The following is a 22196-nucleotide window of genomic DNA, read 5'->3' as shown; positions in this document are numbered from 1 at the left end:
ACAGAAGTTCTTTCTTCTTAGATTTTTGACTTCCTTGGTCCAAGAGGGTCTCTTTGGGCAGGGAGGGGGAGGGGGGTCAAATGTATAGCTCCCTATTTGAAGAAATTATGTTGTGAGAAGTTCGAAAGCATGGCGTCCCTCCAACAGTACACCAGTGCCATGGCCAGTTTATAAATTCTACAAGATGTTTTTGTGAATTTTTCCGAAGCGGGGTATATTTTAGCCCATCTTTAGTTCTATCTCGAATCGTCTATGAATCAATGCACAGATATTTGTCAAATAAAATACATTTTACAAAAGCTGCACATACCTGTATTAATGTACATTAGTTTGCACAGGTCCTCTGTAAGCTGTGAATTGGAGCCAGCTTTGTTCTGTTGAGTTTATCTACAACTTCAGTGCGTGGTATTTCAGAAGGTAATCTCTCCAAAAATTTCTAAAGAGCTGAAACTTAGCATGTGCAGAATATGCATGAGCCTGCAAAAATATTAGTCAAGTAAAAACTTTAGTTCTTGCCCTGTGGAATGAAAAAGTGCACTCTTGGGCAATCTGTTTCAGGATCTGCAGAATGGATCTGCCCACCACCTTGGTAGATTGCCCTCCCCATCCATGACAACATTCCCTCTGGTCCATGTTTCAGGCCTCCTGTTGGTTGCCTCTTCTGCCAATCAAGCAGTATGGCAACATTCCACTCTCGTCCAGCAAAACAAAGCAAGAGGTGAAATATTTCCTACAATACTTAGTGCCTCACTATGAGCGGCCCAGCAAGTGGGCTGAATTCTCCCCACTCCCAAGATACCTATACTGGGAGTACCAGTAACTCGGGAGATGGTGCAAATCCTGGCCATTAGAAGTTGGACCCTTAGAAATGATTAATTACCAATTAATTGGTAATGTCGGTCGGATGCCCTATTTCTACCCATACTATCACATAAAATCAAAGGATGAAAGTAAATATATCCATAGTATTTGTACGGATCTTAGAATGTTGATGGAGTGAGTAACTGCTGGTACCTCCACATCAGAATTCTGATGCCAGTCCTTATGAAGGCCTTTGCTTATCATTAAGCGTGTAGGGGAAAACTTACCCACTCGGTAGCAGGCTCAGCTAGCATCCTCACACTTATTTACAAGGAATCATTTCGGAATCAGCAAAACCGAGAAAAAGAGTATACAGTACTCAGTTAGTTGATAGTCACTGAAGGCCTATTTCAGAAATCCGTTTAAAGTATAAAGTCAGAACACTGTTTATTCTATAAAAATAAGACAAACATGTCCTCGTATGAACTTCCCAGAGCTCCTCAGTGCACCTTGCTGAGGAATTTAATAATTAGTGGCCATTTTCGGATTATCAAATTATAGTTTGAGACACTACGTTTGTAGCTCACACCGTCCGGATTCCTATGTGAGTCACACACGTGATCGTCTTCTGTGCTTTACTAAACATACACTTAACACGTGCGTATGTTAAGGTGTAACATTGTTAACATGGGAGGGTGTTAGTTTGCAATGTCATCAAATGATTAAGCAAAGAAAACATGGCGCAACGTTCTTTGTTTTATTGATATTACGCTGCAGGTGGCGTTATACAAAAAAAGACATCAATGTTCCCGGTGTGTCTTTTGCATACAAGTTATTAATGTATGGATTTAAAGAGAATCTGCACAGAGGTTACATCAGATGGCACATATGGCCTTGTGCATTGTATTGCATTTTACTTCAACATTTATATAGTGATTATTACCAGTGTGTGGCACTGAAATGCTTGCCTCTATGGGTAGCACAGAACAGTGTGTAGGGTGTGTGGTTGGAAGGTGATATCTTAGTTTGTAACCTTTGTCGGATGTGTTTGCTGTTTGTGCGTGATGACTACTGAGATGCAGTTGTAATACTTAATAGTGAAGAAGTGTTAGAGCCAGGATAGCAATGTATACTTTTTTGGGGAAATTGGCAGCTTTGATCAGCTCTGCAGGGTGTTTACGAAATTTCTTATGATCACAGTCCTCTAAACTGGTTTCTGCACAGGGTTGTCTATTGCAAGATTTGTGTTCATGTTTATGGCCCCGAGCAGGGATAGGTTAGAGGGTGGGATGGTCAGAAGATCTGCTGGGACTGACTTTGATATCATCGTCCCCTACATGAATATTATTGTGAGATGTCAAGAAGTGATCGTAGTGTGTAGTTAGTTGGGGCCTGCAATGGTGGACTAGATCAGAGCCCTTTGGTGGTCAGCTGTATGTGACAGATCTCTTCAGGGGTTGCATGCCTGTTCAAATGATTATAGGCAGTTTGATACTTTGGATTGGTACTGTTTTCGCTGAAGACATGCCCCGTACGGCTGCCGTCTTATTTAAGTGTAGAAGAGACAAGCGGTGTAAGGAAGTTATTATGAAGCCCTCGCCTGCACGAACATCTAAGGCCTCATTTATGAAAGGTGACGCATCGCTGCGGGAAAACAGCGATGCGTCACTTTTCACTGCGCACTCCTTGCGACACCAATGATGCGTCATATTTACAGTATGACGCATCATAATGGCGCAAGGAGTTACAGATATATAGGAGTTACAGATACGTCAGTATTTCTGACGTATCTGTACGGCGCAAAAGTGACGCATTGCTGGAGTGAGTCACAAAAGTGACGCAACTCCAGCAATGTGTCCTTTCACACGGGGCAAGTCCCATGTGAAAGGACCTGCGTCAGTCTTATGTCTGCTGTGAGGCAGGCGTAAGAAATTGACGCATTTGTGTCCTAGAAGTGGCGCAGTGAAATCTTATTGATTTCACTGCGTCACTTCTACGACCTTTTCTTGCGTCAGAACGCCCCCCCTGCATACATTATACCTGGCGCAGTGTAGCGCAGGGGTTTACAAAGTGACGCATCTACCTAGATGCGTCACTTTGTAAATATGGTGCAACAAGGCACATTTTTTACGCTGCTGGTTCGTCACAAAAAGTGACGCACCGGCGGCGTAAAAGTGATGCACAGCCTCATAAATGAGGCCCCTAGTGTCTTTGTATTTGTATTCATGAAAATTCACTTTACTATATAATACCCAGACTAGATATAGGTCTGACCTTCGTAATTTATCTAGACAGATGAAGTTGTTAGTGTTTATGCACATAAGGAGGGTGTGCTGGTTAAGCTGTTAATTATTTGCGGACTTTGGATTGTACTTGAAGGAGTGATTATTGTTCTGAATACTATCTCATGATTATGGGATGTTGCAGCTATCTTGGAAACATTCATGTTTTTAGCACTCTTTTGAACTCTAAGTGCTCCTGGATACTTCAAATCATCTGCTGTTGGAGACTTGGCTTGATCCAAATGGTGATGATGTTAAGTTTCAGCATATTTGCACCATTCTGGTTGCTGGCTGTAGGGTGCTCTAATTTCTCCATTATTGGGGATTTGAATCTGCACTTTGACAATCTTTCTAGCCCGTCAGTGTCTAGTTTTATGGCAGACCTAGAAGCGCTCCAGCTGGCTCAGTTGGTCTCACAACCCACCCATATTGGGGGGCATACTCTCGACCCGTTTTTTACCAACGTGGCGGAAGCCAGTATTACTAGCCTTACACCGCTGGCATGGACTGATCATTATTTGATACAGATCCAGTGCCCCGTACCTGTCACGCAGCCCAAACCAGTGGTGTGTCCAACTCCTAGACGGCGCTGGAACAAATTGAAGTTGGACGAGTTTTACCATCTCTTGTCGTCCGACCCACTAGATATAACGGGGGCAGTAGATCAAGGCTATGATGGCTTCTGTAACTGGGTGACTAGGGCATTAGATTCCCTCATCCCCATAGTCTGGTGTAAATCAGGGGCTAGGAATGCCAGCCCATGGTATGACGATGCGTTGCGGGCACTTAAGACCTCCTGTAGGCGTGCAGAGCGGGCATGGCGCAAAACCTACAACAACCAGGAAAAGGTCTTGTACCAGGCCACTGTGAAACTCTACCATCGAGCAGTGTGCAGAACCCGCGCTGCCTTCTATGCCTTACAGTTTCGGATTAGTGCTAACCCCTCTAAAACCATCTTCAAGGTGTTGAAAGACCTTACCACCAAAAAGGTGACTGCGATCCACCAGAGCTCTGTTGAGCATTGTGAAATATTGGCGGATTTTTTTGTGGAAAAGGTCAATACTATCTACCGGGCTTTCCCATTGACTATTCCACCTGCAGACACACCTCTTAAACCCTTGACCTTCGAGGAATTGCACTCTTTTCCGATTTTAACAACTGAAAGTCTTGGCAAATTGGCTGGCCAAGTGAGGTCGGGATCCCCAGCAGATCCGCTCTGTCCGGCTGTGTTCAAAGATCTTGCGATGCATGACATCTCACCGCTATGTTCTCTGATCAACACGTCGCTTACATCCGGCGTAGTTCCACACAAGTGGAAGCAGGCCATGGTCCGGCCTATCCTCAAGAAACCTAGCCTGGATGGGAGCAAGCCCGAAAATTATCGGCCAATATCACTTCTGCCGTGGCCCGCCAAGGTGACTGAGGCGCATGTCAACGCGGTCCTCTCGGAACATCTATACCAAGCCGATATCCTCGATATGACACAGAATGGGTTTCGAGCAGGTCACAGCACGGAGACGGCTCTGCTGTATATGGTGGAGCATTTGCGCTCCGTGCTTGATGCGGGCCAAACGGCGGCGCTGGTGCTATTAGATCTGAGCGCCGCCTTTGACACCGTATCACACCCCATCCTTCTGCGTCGATTAGAGGAGGCTGGTGTCACCGGCATCGCTCTCCAATGGTTCCGGTCCTTTTTAGCCAATCGGACCTTTAGCGTGACCGTCCCTCCGTACCAGTCCAAACACCATCCGTTGGATCTGGGGGTCCCCCAAGGCTCCTCGCTGAGTCCTACGTTGTTCAATCTATACGTAAGGCCGCTAGCTGAGGTTGTTCGGCAATGGGGTATGACAATGGTGTCATACGCCGATGATACCCAGCTAGCGGTCACGATCAGCGGGGATGCCGATGTGGATGCACCCAGATTCCAACAAGGACTGCGGGCGGTCGCTGGCTGGATGACGTCCAACTGTCTCCAGCTGAACGCTAGCAAGACCGAGGTCATGATTTTTGGCAAACAACCGGAACTTTGGGGAGGGAGATGGTGGCCAGGGGATTTGGGTCCTACACCTATCCCAGTCTCCGAGCTTAAAAACCTCGGGGTATGGCTGGATCCTTCCCTCACGTTTGTGTGTCATACCAAACGTACGGCGGCCTGTTGTTTTGGCATTCTACGGGGGCTCCGTCCTGTGCTTAAGTTTTTTGATGCTGCCACCCGGCAGCTTGTGATCCAAGCCACTGTTATCTCCAGGCTGGATTACGTGAGTTCCCTATTCGTTGGTCTGAACCAGGTAGAAATTGGACGCCTGCAGCGGATTCAGAATGCCGCTGCGAGAGCGGTGGTAGGACTACCTAGATCATGTCCTACCTCCAGTACCTTGCGCTCGCTGCATTGGCTCCCGGTGGCCCAGCGGATTCAGTTTAAAGTCCTCTGTGTCGCTTACAAAATACTCAAGGGGTCTCCAGCCATGATTCTGTCTAAACTTCTGGCTCACTACACTCCTGCACGAGCATTAAGATCTGCTGACTTAGAACTAGCTGTTGTCCCTCGCTTCAAGCGCAGCAGAGCTGGCGGACGTTCTTTTCAAGTTCGTGCAGCGATGTTGTGGAACTCCCTTCCCCTGGCGATTCGCGCCCTCAGGGACTTGCTTTCCTTCCGCCGTGCCCTGAAAACCTTCCTGTTCCCTTAGTTTAATTTTACTGTGTGTTATCTTGTTGTGTTGTGCTGCTACCTCGTCGTGGCGCCAGGACGCTCCTTCGCTGGAGCAGCTGTGCGCCTAATAAAAAATGCATAACATAACATTCAAATTGAGGAACTCACGTCTCTTTGCACGCATTAAACCGGGGTCTACGGACGAACTCATCTCTCCTGCCATTTTGGAGCAGGGAAGTGAAACAATTTACCTAGTTCTATGTGAACTTATTAATATATCCCTGGCTTCTGGATATGTTCCCCAGCAATAGAAGTATGCCGTGGTGGTACCGCTTCATAAAAAACACTACTGGATCCTTCCAAAGCATATAATAATCGGCCCATATCATTGCAGAGAAGTATATGAATAGGAAGTTGTCTGACTTTTTGGAGGCCAATAAACTATTGCATGGGACCCAGTCGGGTCTTTGTACTCTACATAGCACCGAGTCTGCCCTTTTTTGGCTACTGAATCATCCTAGTGGATTATGGATGAGGGAGGACACTATGGCTATCCTGATGCTGGACCTCCGTGCCACCTTTGAAATGGTGTCACTTCATATTCTGTTGAGGAGACTCAGGAATTTTGGAATCTCTGGCACTGTGTTGCTTTGGCTGTCTTCATTCCTTCCAGAATGCACTTTTCAGGTCTCTCAGAAACCATTTAGATCCAAGGTGCGCCCTCTGCAGGAGGGAGTCCCACAAGACTCCTAACTTAGCCTAACACTTTTTAGTGGGTATGTCCACCCTTTAGCTGAGGTCACCGAGTGGTATGGGTTTTCAATTATTTCATATGCAGATGACACACAAATTGTGATCACCCTGTCAAATAATAGTGACATTGTGGCCTCGTCCCTCCGTGAGAGTTTATAGGAAGTAGCGGAATCGATATACTCCAATTGTCTTAAACTTAATGCAGGGTAGACTGGGGAAGTAGTTTTAGGCAAGCACATTAACATTTGGTCAAATGCCTGGTCCCCTACCTGTAATCAAGGATAAGGTAAAAATCCTAGATATCTGGTTTGATACCAAGTCATCCTTTGATGCCCAGATCAGCGCCCTTTCTGGGAAATGTATGGGATATTGAGATCCCTGAGAAAAATCCTCCATTTCCTTCCAGAGGCAGCTCAGAAGACTGCGATCCTAGCACTGGTGATATCCAGACTGGAGTATTTCAGTATTCTATACCTGGCTGTGGCCAAGACCCACCTTAATAGATTGCAACTGGTCAAGAATGTGCTGGCTAGGGCACTGTTGCAGCTTCCCAGATGAGCTCGGCATAGTGGAAACTTCACTGACTCCCAATAAGGCATAGAGTCATGGGGCCCAATTCACTGAACTAATCTAAAACAAAATCCTAAACTTACTACTTTTGGTATTCACAGAAGGCACTTACTATTTTTGGTATTCACAGAATGCACTTACTACTTTTGGTTAAACTAACTACTTTTGGTTAAACTTACTACATTTAGTTCTTGCCACCACGGATATATATAATAACCCAATAAAGAGTGGACGTCCTGGTGCACTTTAGTTGGCCCAATTGACCTAACATACCTGAAAACAATGATTTGTAAAAACAAATACTGAAGGCCGTGCCCTCGGAGGTGGCAATTTGGGGGCAGAGGTTCAATCTGTCCAAGGGTCCGAAAGCACCCAATATGGGTATAATGCCACAAGCCAAAATAATGATGGCCAATGCTGGGGTAAAGGGTCATATATTTTGGTGGAAGAGGGAAGAAGCCTGCAGAAGCCCTAAGTGCAAAAAGGAGCTGTTAGGTATGTGGAATATGGGATTTGCCAGCAATATTATAAGGCAATCAATCAGAAGACTGTGGTGGCCATTTTCAGAGGCAATATGAGAAGTAGACCCCCCCTAAGCCATAAGGCCTATGTGAGGCTAGAGATTATGTAACGTATAAATTGCTCAATGAGCAGCAATGTATTTGTTGCTTTAGGGCTATTGTCTGGAAAACCAAGCCTGTCTGAAGGTTACCTTCAGACATGGCACTAGTTGAAATCTATAGGAGGGGATGCAATTGTGGTGTGGAGGGGACCCTGATATTGGATCAGAAGGCTATTGTCATCGGTGTTTACCTAGGGATTTCATTCTGCATTACATGTGCAGTAATTGCAAGGAACACTCCTTATTGTGGACAAACATTTTGATAATCTCAATGTTTCAACTCCTGCCTCCTAACCTATTCTTCACTCAATTCCACTTCAAATGCCCAGTTACCACTCTTTTTCTGTCGCATGATCTTCCTCATTTGAGATCACAAACATTGGCATGCAGGTATGAGAAACAAGTGACCACATGTGATTTTTGCAAACTCAAGCCTTGCAGTTAACCGCCACCTTCGACCTGCATTAGGGAGTTCACCATTAGCTGTTACAGAGGCTTCCCGAAACCTGTTATCGGAAAGTCAATCATGATATCACCACATTACATATAAAAAAGCAAACATCTGAGTTTGAGGACCAATCAAGCTTCTGGGCATAAAACCACATCCATGATCGAAGTATGGAGCTTGTAGAGTGCATTGTCTCCAATGACATTTACTTGTGAACTGTTTGAGTACAAACGGCAAACAATTTGCTGTGATTTACTCTTGGAGTGCCCATGATATTGGTCCCGGCTTACTCCAAGAATAAAGGAGTACGTTAGGAGTTCCATAAAGGTAAGCTACTTTCACTCACAGTAAAATCGTTTTGGATCAGGCCCAATGCATATATTTGTGTGTTGGCAGATTGTTTGGATATTGTGTGTAATGGAGTTATCCTAAAGGTCATTGTGTCATCATGCTAAAGAGGATTCCATACAGGAACCCTTCATCTTTCACTGAGAAATAAAAGGCCAACATCCATACCCTCATCACTTCATGTAGCTGCTGACACGAGTTTTTCAGATCATTCATGAAGGAGAGAACTGTGCAGAACCATAGACGAAATTCAGACACATTTGGTGAATTTGAGTTTGGATTATAGACTGCTAAAGAGCAAGACTGAACCCAATTATTATGATATTCTGACGTGTAAAGCATTCTGCTACCCAGTGGCTATATCTATGTTATAATAAATACTTTAAATAAATAAATAAAATATGATTATGTGTAAGGTATTTAGGTACACAGACTATTATTGTCTGCTCATTATCGTGCAGTGATGCAAGAGTCAAATAGAAACTATAACTCATCTCCCACAGAGAGTGCTTATTGTCAAAGCTTGAAGTGGTTATGTTACTCATGGAGAGAAGTTTTGATGAACATATAATTAGGATAATCATTTCTTATATGTTTAGTTTCAGGATAAAAATGTTCACATCAAAGTATTGAGAGCTGGTTACACAGAGATAACATTTAGGTGTATCCATTCACTGTTAATGTTTAATGCAGGACTTTCATGGCACGTTACTGAAATATTTCCTATTGCTTTTAGATACCCAGTAGATCCTACATATATCAATGCCCTGAAGAATGGTGGAGTCCAGTGTCTCTGCTTTCTCTCTTATTCCATTCCCCTTCCCCTGTTTATATCACTATACTAAGGGTGGGTAATAAATTCCACTCCATCGGCAGAGTTGGCAGAGGTTTGGCTACTCTACGTTGTTCATGTAATTCAGATTTCCGGCCAAATTCTGCCAACCGCCACGTAATGGAGTGTTTTCTTGTGTCTGGCTTGCCAATGGTAAGTTGGTGAATGTGTGTAAGATTTGACATCCGCTAGCATGATTTTCATTTGCTAGAAGGGGAATCCGCAGATATTTTCCCAAAGCGGGCATTCGTAACCATTCACAGCGAGAAAGCTGCAGCTCGAGTGGAAAATCTACTCGAATAGCAGCAAAATCAACTCGAGAAGCAGTGCCCTATGGCGTGCCATGTTTTGCCAATTGCACAAACAAGCTTCTGGTGCTAAAAATCTGTGCGACATGCCTAATTATGCCCGTTCATGGAACTCTGAGGAATCTCGTGGAGTTTTCATGTAACTCCGCAGAGTGAAACTCCTTAAGTTCCACCCACCCCTACACTTGACCTTGTATCCTTGTGTATGATGTCATTGGTGGAGGCAGTGAAAGATGGGAGCATTGCTTCTGTTGCTGTTGGATTCAAATTACAAGGCTATTGCTTTCTGACTAGCATGCAGCAAGAGATATGTACTTCTGTGCGTATGACTGCATCTCTGTGTTTTACTGTATATATGTGTGTGTATGTGTTTGTGTGTGTGTGCATGTGTGTGAGTGTAAAAGAAAATGTTTATAGAGCATGTGTGACATTAGTGTGTCTATAAGTGTTTTGTTTGTCAACACAGATCAAATACCAAACCATCATCCTGATGATTTTTTGTGACTAGTAAGGGACAGATTTTTTGTACTGAAAGATTACTACTTCCAGGTAAATTTCTAAGGGAATTCCTTCCTCTTTGTGTTGCATGTGTGATGAGAAGAGAACCTCAGTGGCTACATAGCAGGGTTCTCCAATGAGTAGCTCTTGAGCTACGGGTAGCCCTCCAGCTACCTATGAGTAGCTATCTTATGTGAAGCCCTGCCTACTAAATTAGAAGCTTTTACTTGGTTAAATTTATACACTAACATTATTACCCTGGTGCCAAGGGACATAGCAGCTATAGCTATTAGGCATTACCTCCGAGGAGACATTTCAAATTGAGTAAGCTTTTTTTGCATTACTTTGCCAATCCTCCACCAAAGGTGATCATGTTGATAATCTTGCATATGGTGGCCTGTAATATAATCTTGTCTGAAGAGAGAGATATTGATCGGGACAGAAAAATGAAATGTAGGAAGTGAAGCTTGAGATAATAGCCCTGATGAAGTCCCTATAAGAGATGAAACACATTGGCTGGGTCTGCCAAAAATGGATATTTTGGATTGAATAAAGGATCTATAAATAAATTGCAACGTTTGGGGACTCATTTTTAAAAGAAAAAAAAAAGACTTTGTTGACAAGGATTGGAACTAAGCGTGGTTAGAGCTACAAAATAATTAAGGGGCGAGTGAAATAAAACTAGTACACATGTTGCCCTCCTATTTTTAATAAACTTATGCAACACATTATGTACAGGCCTGACTCAGGACCCTTGTTCCCTTCATAAGACTGCACTCTCTTTGTCCATGTACAGGGATATGACAGTTGCAAAGTAGTTCTTTGTATAAAAGTACCGTGGCCCTGAGGTTAAGAGTGTTACAGTTTGAGGCCTACACAAGTGACTGAGTCTACAGAAAGGTGCAGGGATAAGAAGTTCAGGCATCACTTTAATCCACCCATAGTCTCTTATGCTCAGCACTCTTAGCTCAATGGTTCAGTACCAGAGAGGTACTGGAGAGCATGCATCATTCTTAATCACAGTGATTAGACTCCAGTATGGCCTGAACTATTTTTAAGTGCAGAAAAGCTCACTAGCATTGCAATCCAGAAACTGCAGGTTTAACAAAAGAGTGAACCTTTGCTCTTTCCTAAAGGAGAGCAAGGAGCGCTACTCCATTTGAATAGACAGGATGCTTGTTCCAGAGTCAGATAATTTCCAGTCACCATGAATTTGCGTGTGATACAGTACACACCAACAGAGATGGCAGCCAGGACGTGACAAGAGATCTTTTAAGCTACATATATCTGCCTGCAAGCACATAAAGACATTTGTGGACCATTGTGAGGGGGAAACTACCTTTACACCGCGGACGTTACACCGCAATACCTTCACAACACGGTTGTTAGAACGCCCATGTTGTTACAACGCAGTGCCATTACAACGCAAGTCGTTACAATGACTTGCTCTAGATGGCGCTCTAGGCCAAGGAATAGTATGATTTACTATTCCAACACCTTCCCTACTGTTGCACACACTGGAGTTGGAATGGTAAATCATACTATTCCTACGTCCAGAGCGCCATCTAGAGCAAGTCGTTGTAACGACTTGCTTTGTAATGATACTGCGTTGTAACAACACTGTCATTGTAACTACCGCGTTGTGAAGGTACGCGATGTAATGACTCGCGTTGTAAAGAGTCATATTCATTGTGAGGATCTTGTATTCCACTTCTGTAAAAATCCAGTTCAGGGTTTTATTCAGATTTGAAACTTTATCTCATCTGTGCAGTATGAAAACTAGTTAGATAACAACATTCTGGATGCGTTAGAGATGCTTCAGTTTCAAATTGTGAGTGGGAAGTTGAAGAGAATATTTATGGCCTGATTTAGACCTTGACAGGATTGGTCCTGCTGTTGCATTTTCTGTAGTCTTCCGGCCTCCCCCAGCCCATCTTGGTAGTCCGCTTGCTCGATTTAGATGTTGCTGGTCACTGGAGCGACAAACGCTGCAGTACCGCCACCTCTTCCAGAATCTTTTTCCTGCGTCAACAGCATCAGAGGCAGAAGCTGATGTCGGAAGGAGTCCCTCCAAGATTCCCAAAGTCCAGATTACGATGTAAAATTCTGTCGAGGCAACTGTGGCGGGGACACCTCCATGCACAAGTTGGTAGAATGGAAGAAAAATTGGTGAAAACCCATGTTTTTTAGGGGTCTCACCACCTATTTCAGCTATAACGCCATTGTCCAGGTCCATCCTGTGCTGCTACTACTTGATCACTCCACCACAATGGGATCATCTACATCAGCTCAGCCCAAACCCGCTGACATGACGGCAACAGAGTGCTGTTAGCCAGCAGAGAAGATGGCTGTTGCTGCAGTCTCCTGTCTATTGTCTCAACATCTAAATACAGCTGGTGGACTACTGTCAACTTGATGGAGTACTTGGGACTGCCGCTTTGGTGGGACGCCAGTAGTACTGCCAACATCAAATCAGACCCTTGGCTTTGTGGGAGGATAAGGGCAGCTGATAGTGAAGGATCATAAGTGTGTTGGTCCCAAAAGCCTCATGACTGCATTCCCTACATTTAGTTTAAAGCCAGTCACTCCTAATAAGTGCGCGCTCAGAGTACATCTTCTGGAAACCACCAGCTCAAAATACAACTGAGTGTTCTCAATATAGGAATAACATTTAATCCATTCAGCAAAAATTAGTTTGGACAGTAGCCATGGTAATTCCAGACATCATATTTCATGAGTGAGGAAAACCAGCAAAATATTCTTTCCCTACCAAGACCACCCTGGCAAGCCCTTAAAAAATATCCAACTGCCCCACCCATCTCCAAACCGAGCCAAGCTGTACCCCCCGTGTAGCAGCGCCACTTGTGCTAGCATCTCTCAGCATACCTTCTCCTAACACTGTGCAGGTACAGTGTGAAACAGGACCCACAGAGCCACAATTATGGTACAAATTGTTTGTGATCATGAGCTGAGCTGTTTTCAAGCACCAATTGCTCTAATGCAATCGACCAGCAAAACCAGACTCAATGAGTTTTTGTCTTTTGATTTGTTCTCAGGATCTTTTTACCACTTTTTTTTACCTTGCACATGCTTTATCTTGTTTTTGAGGCCCATTTTACCAAGCCGTCAAAGGCTCTAATGAGAATGCCACCTATCAATAAAAACTATTTTTGAATTTTCAAGATCTGCAGGGCCTGGCCCTCGCCTGTTTACAATAGCTGAGGATATTTTATTGTTGTTGATATATGCAATAACTGTGCATGTTCTTTCTTTTGATTAGGGTTTATGATCTGTGTATTATGTATTTATTTTCTGTCATGATTTGTATGTTTTAAGTGATTTTATCTGTTTTTATATCTTTTATGGGTATTTATTTAACCCGATAAAGAGATTTTACTACTGATATTTTTTAACATGTATTTTACACCAACCCAAAATGGTAAAGAAGTTTAACAAAAAGTATTTTCTAATATATTTCTATCTTTTCTTCCACATTTTTTCTCTACTCTATCACATTCTACTTTCCCCACTCTATTATTTTAGTCTGTCGTCAGTTATGCATAGTAATGGACATTTACTCACTCTCACACTGGATCCAATTGCCTGACCGTTCAACCACTGCTGCGCGGTGTCTTTGGTCTGCAGTTAGGCCCTGAGCCCAACTGCATATGTGTCCAACTGCCTGTGTGAACAATCCCACTGCACCTACCAAGACTGTGCAGGCCCTTGGCATGTGCAGTTGACGTTAACCACAGAGCATGGCATGTGGCTAGCCACTGCACTTAGTTGCACTTGTGCCCAACACCCCAAGTATATGACCTTTGGACGTCAAACAGTCTTTATCATACAGTCTTTACAACAGGAGGACTTTAGCACGCAGGCTTTAACACATGTCCTTATCATGCATGGCTTTACCATGCATGTGTCTTTATCACACATGCCTTTACCAGTCATGTTTTTAGCACGTATAACGATAATTAAGTATAAGTAATTATAGAAACATTAGCAAGATAAATTCAAGTGTTATAAATATACATATAATATTTAATAAGAGTTGTAATTGAAAACTTTTTTTAATTAAGAACAATATGCTTTAGGAATGGTTATCAATTAAAATACTTGGGTATTGTTTCCAAATATTTATTTAAATGTACTATCTAAAATAAATAGATGTAAAGATTTATATTAAGATTAATAATACACTTTTCTTCATTTTGTGTAAAAGATCTGGTTGTATAATTGATGAATAGAAGTAATCCACATAATCAGGAGCTACAAAAGAAAAAGCTGTTAGTTGTCTAAGTTTGAATTATAGTCTACTGTTTGACATGTAATCATCAGTGAAGGAGGATTTTTTCTTTCTTTCTAATATGCCCCTGAATAATGAAAAAGAGACATCTTGAATTTGGGTATTAGGAGGTGTTGTGTTTTTTCTTACTTCCATTCTATTTGCACTGTTTATGTTCGGTGGTTCTTTCAACTAAGTCACCAAGTGTAACCGCTCTGCCTTTACAATAAGTTGAAAAGTAGTACACACACCGCCAATTACTCCTGGGCTCGGTAAGTGTCTCCTTAAAATAAAGGTACCCACCATATTCGAGAAGTTTATTTTCTCTTGTAGAATAGATTTATGCAGCTTGCCTTGCCTTTTCAAAGGTTCATAATCTGAAAGATAGCAAAACAAAAATAGGTTGGTTATGTGCATTTCAAATGTTTTACATGTTTTGCTTTATCCTGTGGAAAGAATAAAACAAATGTGGTTACTTTTTTCTCGTGGAACTAAAGAAATAAATATATAGTTGCTGGAATTCTGTTGGAGAAAATATGTTAAGAATAGTTATTTTCCTGTTAGTGATGGGAATGTCATCATACTTTTGTTCTACAATAACAGTGACAATGATTACCTCTTGGTCTGGTGTACAGGTGTTTTGTTGGGAAACTTGTTATGATGGCTTTTTTAATAGTATTCAAGTTGATTGTCTTTAATATTTAGGATGCTGCTTTTCTGAATTGATCGAAATTAGAATGTTAAAAAGTTTTACACATTTTTTAAATATGATAATAAATCCTATAAACTACAAAGTCATGTTCTACATTTAAATCACTATTTGGTTAGAATTGTTTGGGAACCTTTTGTGTAGAACATTATCTGATGATTCAGTGTTATGGTTTTCGATGTGAAGGTTGATTCCTTGTCAAGGATGGATTTCATAATGTTTTCTTGATGAAATGCTGTAAAACAAAGAGAATGGTTAACTTTGTTATTACATTTGCTCCCCTACCAGTGTCCAGCACTTCCCTGAGTTGGCACAGGACAGAGTTGAGAATAGTAACCGTGCCCTCTACCAGTGTGTAGCACCTTCCCTGAGATGGCACAGGGCGGAATTAGGAATAGCAAATCTGCCCCCAAGCAGTGTCCAGCACCTTCCCCGAGCTGGCATAGGGTGGAGTTGAGAGTAGAAAATCTCTCACTTTCCCAATGTCCATTACCTTCCCTGAGTTGGGACAAGGCTGAGTTGTAAATAGTAAATCTACCCCTTTCCCAGTATCCATTACCTTCCCTGAGTTGGCACGGGGTGGATTGGGAGTAGTCTGTCTCTCCAAGGTCCCCTGTCTCCTGTTCCTGTTACAGTGCAGAAAGCAGCTCTAGGACAGAAGAGGCCTCCCAGTGCCAGTCTTGGGTCGGCTCCTTTTGAAGCAGGCAACCCCTGGACCTCTGGTCTCTCTACTCTGCATGGCATCCACCTCCTATCTGTTACTCCTTGTCAGGGCTACTGTACAGTACGTTTAGGGATAGTACCTCCAGAAACCTGTGTTTTTTGGGCATCTTGGACGTCCACCCTTCCCAAATATTTTCTCGCCCTTAAGGGCTCACTGCCAAGGATGCAGTCTATGTGCATGTGGGGGCTGACAATTACCCTTCTCAAGGTAAGTGCCCCCTTCCATTCTAATGATACCAGGGCAACAGGATGGTCAGATTCCCACTATGGACATGCATGACCCTGCAAATCTGCCCTGGGACATACTTGTCTGGGTAAACCAGTGTTTTCAGCACAATGTTGCAGCTGGTGCAGTTATCCTGCAAAGCAGTGACAGGGAGCCATTGACAGTGACCCTGTGGAAGTACTTCCTAGAAGTCTCTGAGATCACTAGCTTACCTTTAAGGCTACTAGGTCCCCCTCTGGGTAATCCTTCCCCAAAGCTATGCTAAACACTCCTGTGGGGTGCCCACTAGTGTTGCCCTTCCTCTTGGGGCATGACGAGTCTCCCTGGCTGCAGGCAGTCAAAGCACCTACACGCCTCAAAGAGTTTCCAATCTCCTGGGTTCCCATTTCTTTGATTTTAAGGAGTGGGTGGGACTCACTGCCCTTTTCAGAAGTTTGGTGCCCTATAAAGAATTTCCTTTTTTAGACTTGTTACTCTCCTCCTATCCCTGGTGAGTGCCACCCCCACTTTCTGGGATCACCCGCAGGACTGTTTAGACATTTGAGTGCTTACCCACTCATCAGCTGCCTTACCAAGCTATCTAGGGTCAGTCAGTTTAGTATCCACCAGGTGATGGTCCAACACTAAAGCACAATTGCTACGGATTTGCTCTTTCATTAATAAATGATGTAGCCCATCATAAGTAGTTACATTATTGCCCTTCATCCAGACCACTACTGCTTTAAGTGGGGTGTTAACAAAACCCACTCATGTTTATTGTATTTCTTTGCGCAGATACTGGAATTCTTTTCTTTAATGCTCAGATTTTAGACCAAATGTATGCACTAAAATGCCCTACATATATGAGTATGAATGTGATACATCTTCAGTTGTTAGCTTAGATGATATCCCTCGCCTCTACAGGTACCACCTCACACAATAGCACTCCCTAGTGCTCTTGCTCTGCCTTGTACATCTGTATTGCCCTCTCATAGGCAAAGAACCACTTGTCAATTTTGTCAACAAAGATAGGATCCTCAAGTGATTTACAAAGGAGACTGATGCAAGACTGTTTCGCACCTATCACTACTCTGGGTTAAATGAATATTTAGAACAATGAGGTGCACGAAGCTGGACGATCAATCACCTTAACTTGAAAGAAGACAACAGTATTGTGATATGTGAGACAGACAAAGGGGGTAACATCGTCCTAATGAATAGAAGTGATTATTTGGGTGAAATCAATAGACAATTACAGGACAATTCATGTTACTAGACACTAAGGGATAATCCAATTCCTGCCATTGAGAAACATATCAATGCTAGACTAGCAGATTGGCATGAATCATGCGTATTGAAGGGCAGGCAATATAAATATCTTTAGGTACACTGTCCCAGATTGCCTTGTATATACATATTGCCTAACATTCACAAAACAGGTGCCTTTCCACCATGGAGACTGGTCATCTAAAGCAATGGCTCTCCTACTGAGCATCTAACAGAATACATAGATCGATTATTTCAACCTGTTGTAAAAATCTGCCCCCTTATTTGACAGATAGCAAAGATGTACTATATATATTGGAGGATTTCCTGTAGGACAGTGAGGATCTAATGTTCATAACTATGGACGTGGAAAGTCTGTACACATGCATAAAAACTGGAATGTGGACTACAGACTCTTTAATTGTATCTATATAAATGCAATGCTAGTCATTTGGAGCACACTTTGATCTTACTTGTAATGTCCAGAATAATTTTAACCTGGAATGTTTTTCTCCTTGATGGAATTTGGTTTCTTCTAAAGCAAGGGACTGCGAGCAAGGTTCGCTCCTTCTTCTGCAAACCTCTTTCTGGGGTTGTTTGAGTCAGAGCATGCCAGGGGCCCGGAGTTAGACCAACAACATTATTTTTTATAGTTGCTTCATTAATGACATTCTGATCATTTGGAATGGAACTGAAAATGATCTTTTAGTCTAACATGCGTTCATGAGTGATAACAGATTTAACGTGAGGCTAAAACTCAGATACCACAAACAAGAGATAGACTCTCTGGATTTACATCTATATGTGAGACAAAATGCCATTCACATTGACATATTCAAGAAACAAACAGCCTGCAATAATGTTCTTCATGCCACCAGTGCCCATTCTTAATCCATCATAGAGGGCTTTCCATATGGTGAAATGGTGAGGGCCAGGTGCAATTGCAGCCAAGACCTTGAGTTTGCGAGAAGAAAGAGTTAAAAACTTGGACAGAAAACAAACTCTCACAGTGACTCCAGGAACATGAAAAATAGGAAAAGACAAAAAATTAGGCCATTTTCATCGCACAATCTGCAATGCATTAACCATCATATTTTTGATGTATGAAATCGGCATATATTGGACTTAATCCACACCCTAAGGGTGTTGTTTCACCGAAGCCCCAAGTGGTCTACCGGAGGGGAACCACTTTGAAAAAACTTTATGGCCCAGTTATGTAAAGAGCACACCAGAAAACAATGTCACCAAAATGTGGATCCTTGACAAGCTCAATGGCTTTACACATGTGGTGTGTGTTCCTCTTGCCACTTAGCACATAAAAGGACTACTAAATGTGGGTACAACATTCAGACTGAATACACCATTGGTAGTTTCATACATTTTAATACTGTGATTACAGTCGATGTTTTGGGACGTGGGTGTGGAAAAATCTAAATTGGTATCAGCATTCGGTGCTTGAAAATACGATTGCAGGAACACGTGAGAGTGATTAGACATCATAATGAAAGGTACCCGGCGGCCACACACATACACATCGCCCACCCCACTGATACTCAGATCTGGTTCCTTGCCCTTCAGCAAGTGAGGAGTAATGAAAGAGGTGGAAAATGGCTCTCAGGCAAGCTGAAGCAAGATGGCTTTGTCACCTGGGATCTGTCACAATGGGATTAAATACCAATAATGAGTTTCATCTTTTTTTACAGAACCTGATCCATGAGTTTGCAAGTGCCCTGGCTTGTTGACTTTTTTGCTCTCCTTAGATTACTCGGTGCATTCGCCACAGTAGTGATAGATTGTGTTTGATTTGGTTTTCTACAATTTACCAGGGTGATCTTCCTGCTGTTGTGCATTTAGACTAATATTGCTGTTAAGTATGACTGTCTTAGTTTCTTGCCTGTGTCCCTGACTAAGTGGGGTTCTGGTACTTTCGCTTGGGTCGTGCTTGACTGATAGGCATGACATGGCACGTCTTTTTTGGGTCTGCGTGCACCCGTTGATACGTACCTGTGAATGGTGACATGTGATTTACTGATCCAACAAATATGATTCGTCAACTGAAATCTGGCTCTTGAGAGGAAGTTATTAAATTTGGATTGACATTAAATTGTATGTTGTGATGTATGCCAACAAATGATATTCCTACTCATAAGGAAAGTTACTGAGTTTAACTTTTAATAAATCGGATGTTATGACATGCTGGTTTGTCACACCCAAATTAGCGAGTGATCCCTAGTATTGAATACACATATGGCACATCCTTCTTTCCTTATACAAGCACTGCCTGGTTAAAAATAAGTGCACTTTTAATGGGGGATACATCATAAGTGCTTTTACCTTTTTAATTAAATCCGGGACCCTTTTGATAATATATAGTTTTGAAAGCACTCATGGCCCAATGGTTTTCCTGCACTTACAAAGACATTTTCAGAAATGTGACTTTGATGCCATCGAATGCCACGACGTTCCGGGGGCACACTTTTACTTAGGAGTGGGTACCAGCATTGTTACACTTGTGGAACATTCCCTGCTGTTTCATAATCGCATGCTGTCGAAAAAATAAGTGCAATTTAAATGGTGGAATTATCACCATTACATTTCCCCTTTTTTAATAAAATCGGGCATTTTTGTTAGTAAATAGTTATGACAGCACACCTCGTCTGGTGCTGAGCCTGTGCCCATGTAAGGCGGTGTCCGTGATTGTGGACGTATTGACCAGAAGACTCAATTGTAGTCTGGTTAAAATACTAGAGCAGGTTGAATGGTGGCTAAGTATTTTCACAGTTGTTCTGTTCCATCCTGTTTGTGCGTTCTAAGATGGCGACTGTGTTTTTGAACTTCGTGAAACGACGATGCTATTATACTTTGGTGAAAATGTGTAGTACTTATGGGAAATACATTGATTTACGCACACTGCCCTCAAATTTGTTACTTAATTTTGTGGTTCATTTGTTTTGACTAGTGTTCTGCATCGCTAAATATTTGTTTTACCATTCCAAGATGGCAAACGGGGTTTCCGCGTACTAGTCTGACGCAACTTTCTGTCTCCATCAGGTAGTGGTAATTGATGTGGCTATTTAAATTCGAAATCCACACACAAAACCCTAGAGCTTTCTAGGGGAGGGAACTAGAGGCTACGGGGTGTTCAGTGTGAGCTGGCCTGCAAAGCTAATATGCACACAAAAAAGAAGCTACCCTGAATAAAACACTGATTTCCCACAAATTGACAAGCACTATGCACTAATTTAGTGGGGTGCTCAGCATCTAAAAAAAAGTGAAGGACTGTCCTTATACACCACCAAGTGTCATGCTTCATCATTGGCAGTCCTCGCTCTCTAGAAACTGCGTTTGGTAGAGAGCGGGCCTACAGCTGGAGACAGGGAGGCACTTCTAAAAGCTAAGTGGGGGCCCGTGATAAAGTGAAGGTTTAAAAACAAATGTAAACACCAAAATACATTTATTTGTTAGGTATTTACTTGATATAAAAAAAATCTATGTGGGGATTTGGGGAGCTAGTACCCCTCACCACCAGTGTCGACAACATGTTTCTGCCATATTGGCCCAAAGGCCAGCGGGGAGAGGAGAAGACGCTTTTAGGAGAACGGCGAAGGACGCACCTTGAAGCAGGTGCGATAACAGGGTTCCCTCTGTCCCTCTTTCCATGTGGCAAGTAGGACCCTTACTTGCGGTTTCAAGTAACCCCGACTGTAGGTAGGGGGTGACACAGGTCACCCTATGTATTGGTAGTATATAAACCAGAAAAGGTTAGATAGGATCCCAGATTCGCTGTATCATCTGTATATTATGGTTCTTAATATGTTTAGCCTTGAAAGTGACTGGATAGGCCATGCATTGTGTTGATGTATGCATTGCACATTGCCCTTCCCTTTTCACTTACCTTCACCTGTGCTCTATGCTGCACATTCCCTCCTCCCCTCTTGGAGCACCTTCTTACATTATTACAGACAACTGTGCTGTTATTTAACATGAGTAGGCTGTGTTAAAGATTCATTCAACGTTGAATTGGAGCTAGGCAGCCAAAGGTGTGCCAGTGCAGATAGAGAGCAAGAGTGTGCCATATCTCTATAGATATGGCACATTTCTGCCCTCTCCCTTTCATTCATCACAGTACAGCCAGGTGTCTTGCTGCATTGAATTGCATGAAAACATTACAAATACAGCCCTTCGTTTTTAATCTTGTATATTAATATCAAAGAAATTCAGTTTTGAGTCCACAAGGCCAGCAAACTAAGGAAAACTCCCTGTAACATGCTGCAGAAAACTGTGCTGTGGAAAAATAGATAACCTTATTGAAGAGATTGAAACAATGTTAAGGGGTGGGAAGCAGCCAGAAGTCCAAAGAGTCAATGCAAAAAAAGTGGCAAAAATATTTGAATCCACCAGAAAATGCCTCCAAATGCCTAAACCGCTAGCCCCCCCTGGCACCTTCACAAATCTATTTCAGCGGAGGGGGATTAACTGATTTTAACGCAATTGTCTACTAGATAGCACCAGAAGGTATTTTCACCAATGGGTTCGGCATCCTCCAGACTAAGGGCTGTGAAACATTTGAGCACGCACAGGGGATTTGGGTGAGGAGCAAAACCTATGAAATTATACATTGAAAGGTGACACAATCCTCAATGTCGGGGATAATACAACCATTTAACTCTGGAACTCTGGGAAAGTGGAAGATCTTGTTAAATATATGAGGGCAGAAATAACTGATTTTAAAGATATGGTTTCTCATCTGACTGAGTTATTTCATAAATATATCATTGGTCCCACTTCACATTTGCAGCACCATACTGGTAACATCTCATCAACAGGCACTGAATCAAAATGGCATCCCATAATTCCACCCTTTCTTCCACACCATGACACATCTAGGTTTCC

The sequence above is a fragment of the Lissotriton helveticus genome, chromosome 1_2 (genome assembly GCF_964261635.1).
Source record: "Lissotriton helveticus chromosome 1_2, aLisHel1.1, whole genome shotgun sequence".
NCBI classification, from domain to species: domain Eukaryota; kingdom Metazoa; phylum Chordata; class Amphibia; order Caudata; family Salamandridae; genus Lissotriton; species Lissotriton helveticus.
This window is presented reverse-complemented; position numbering follows the sequence as displayed.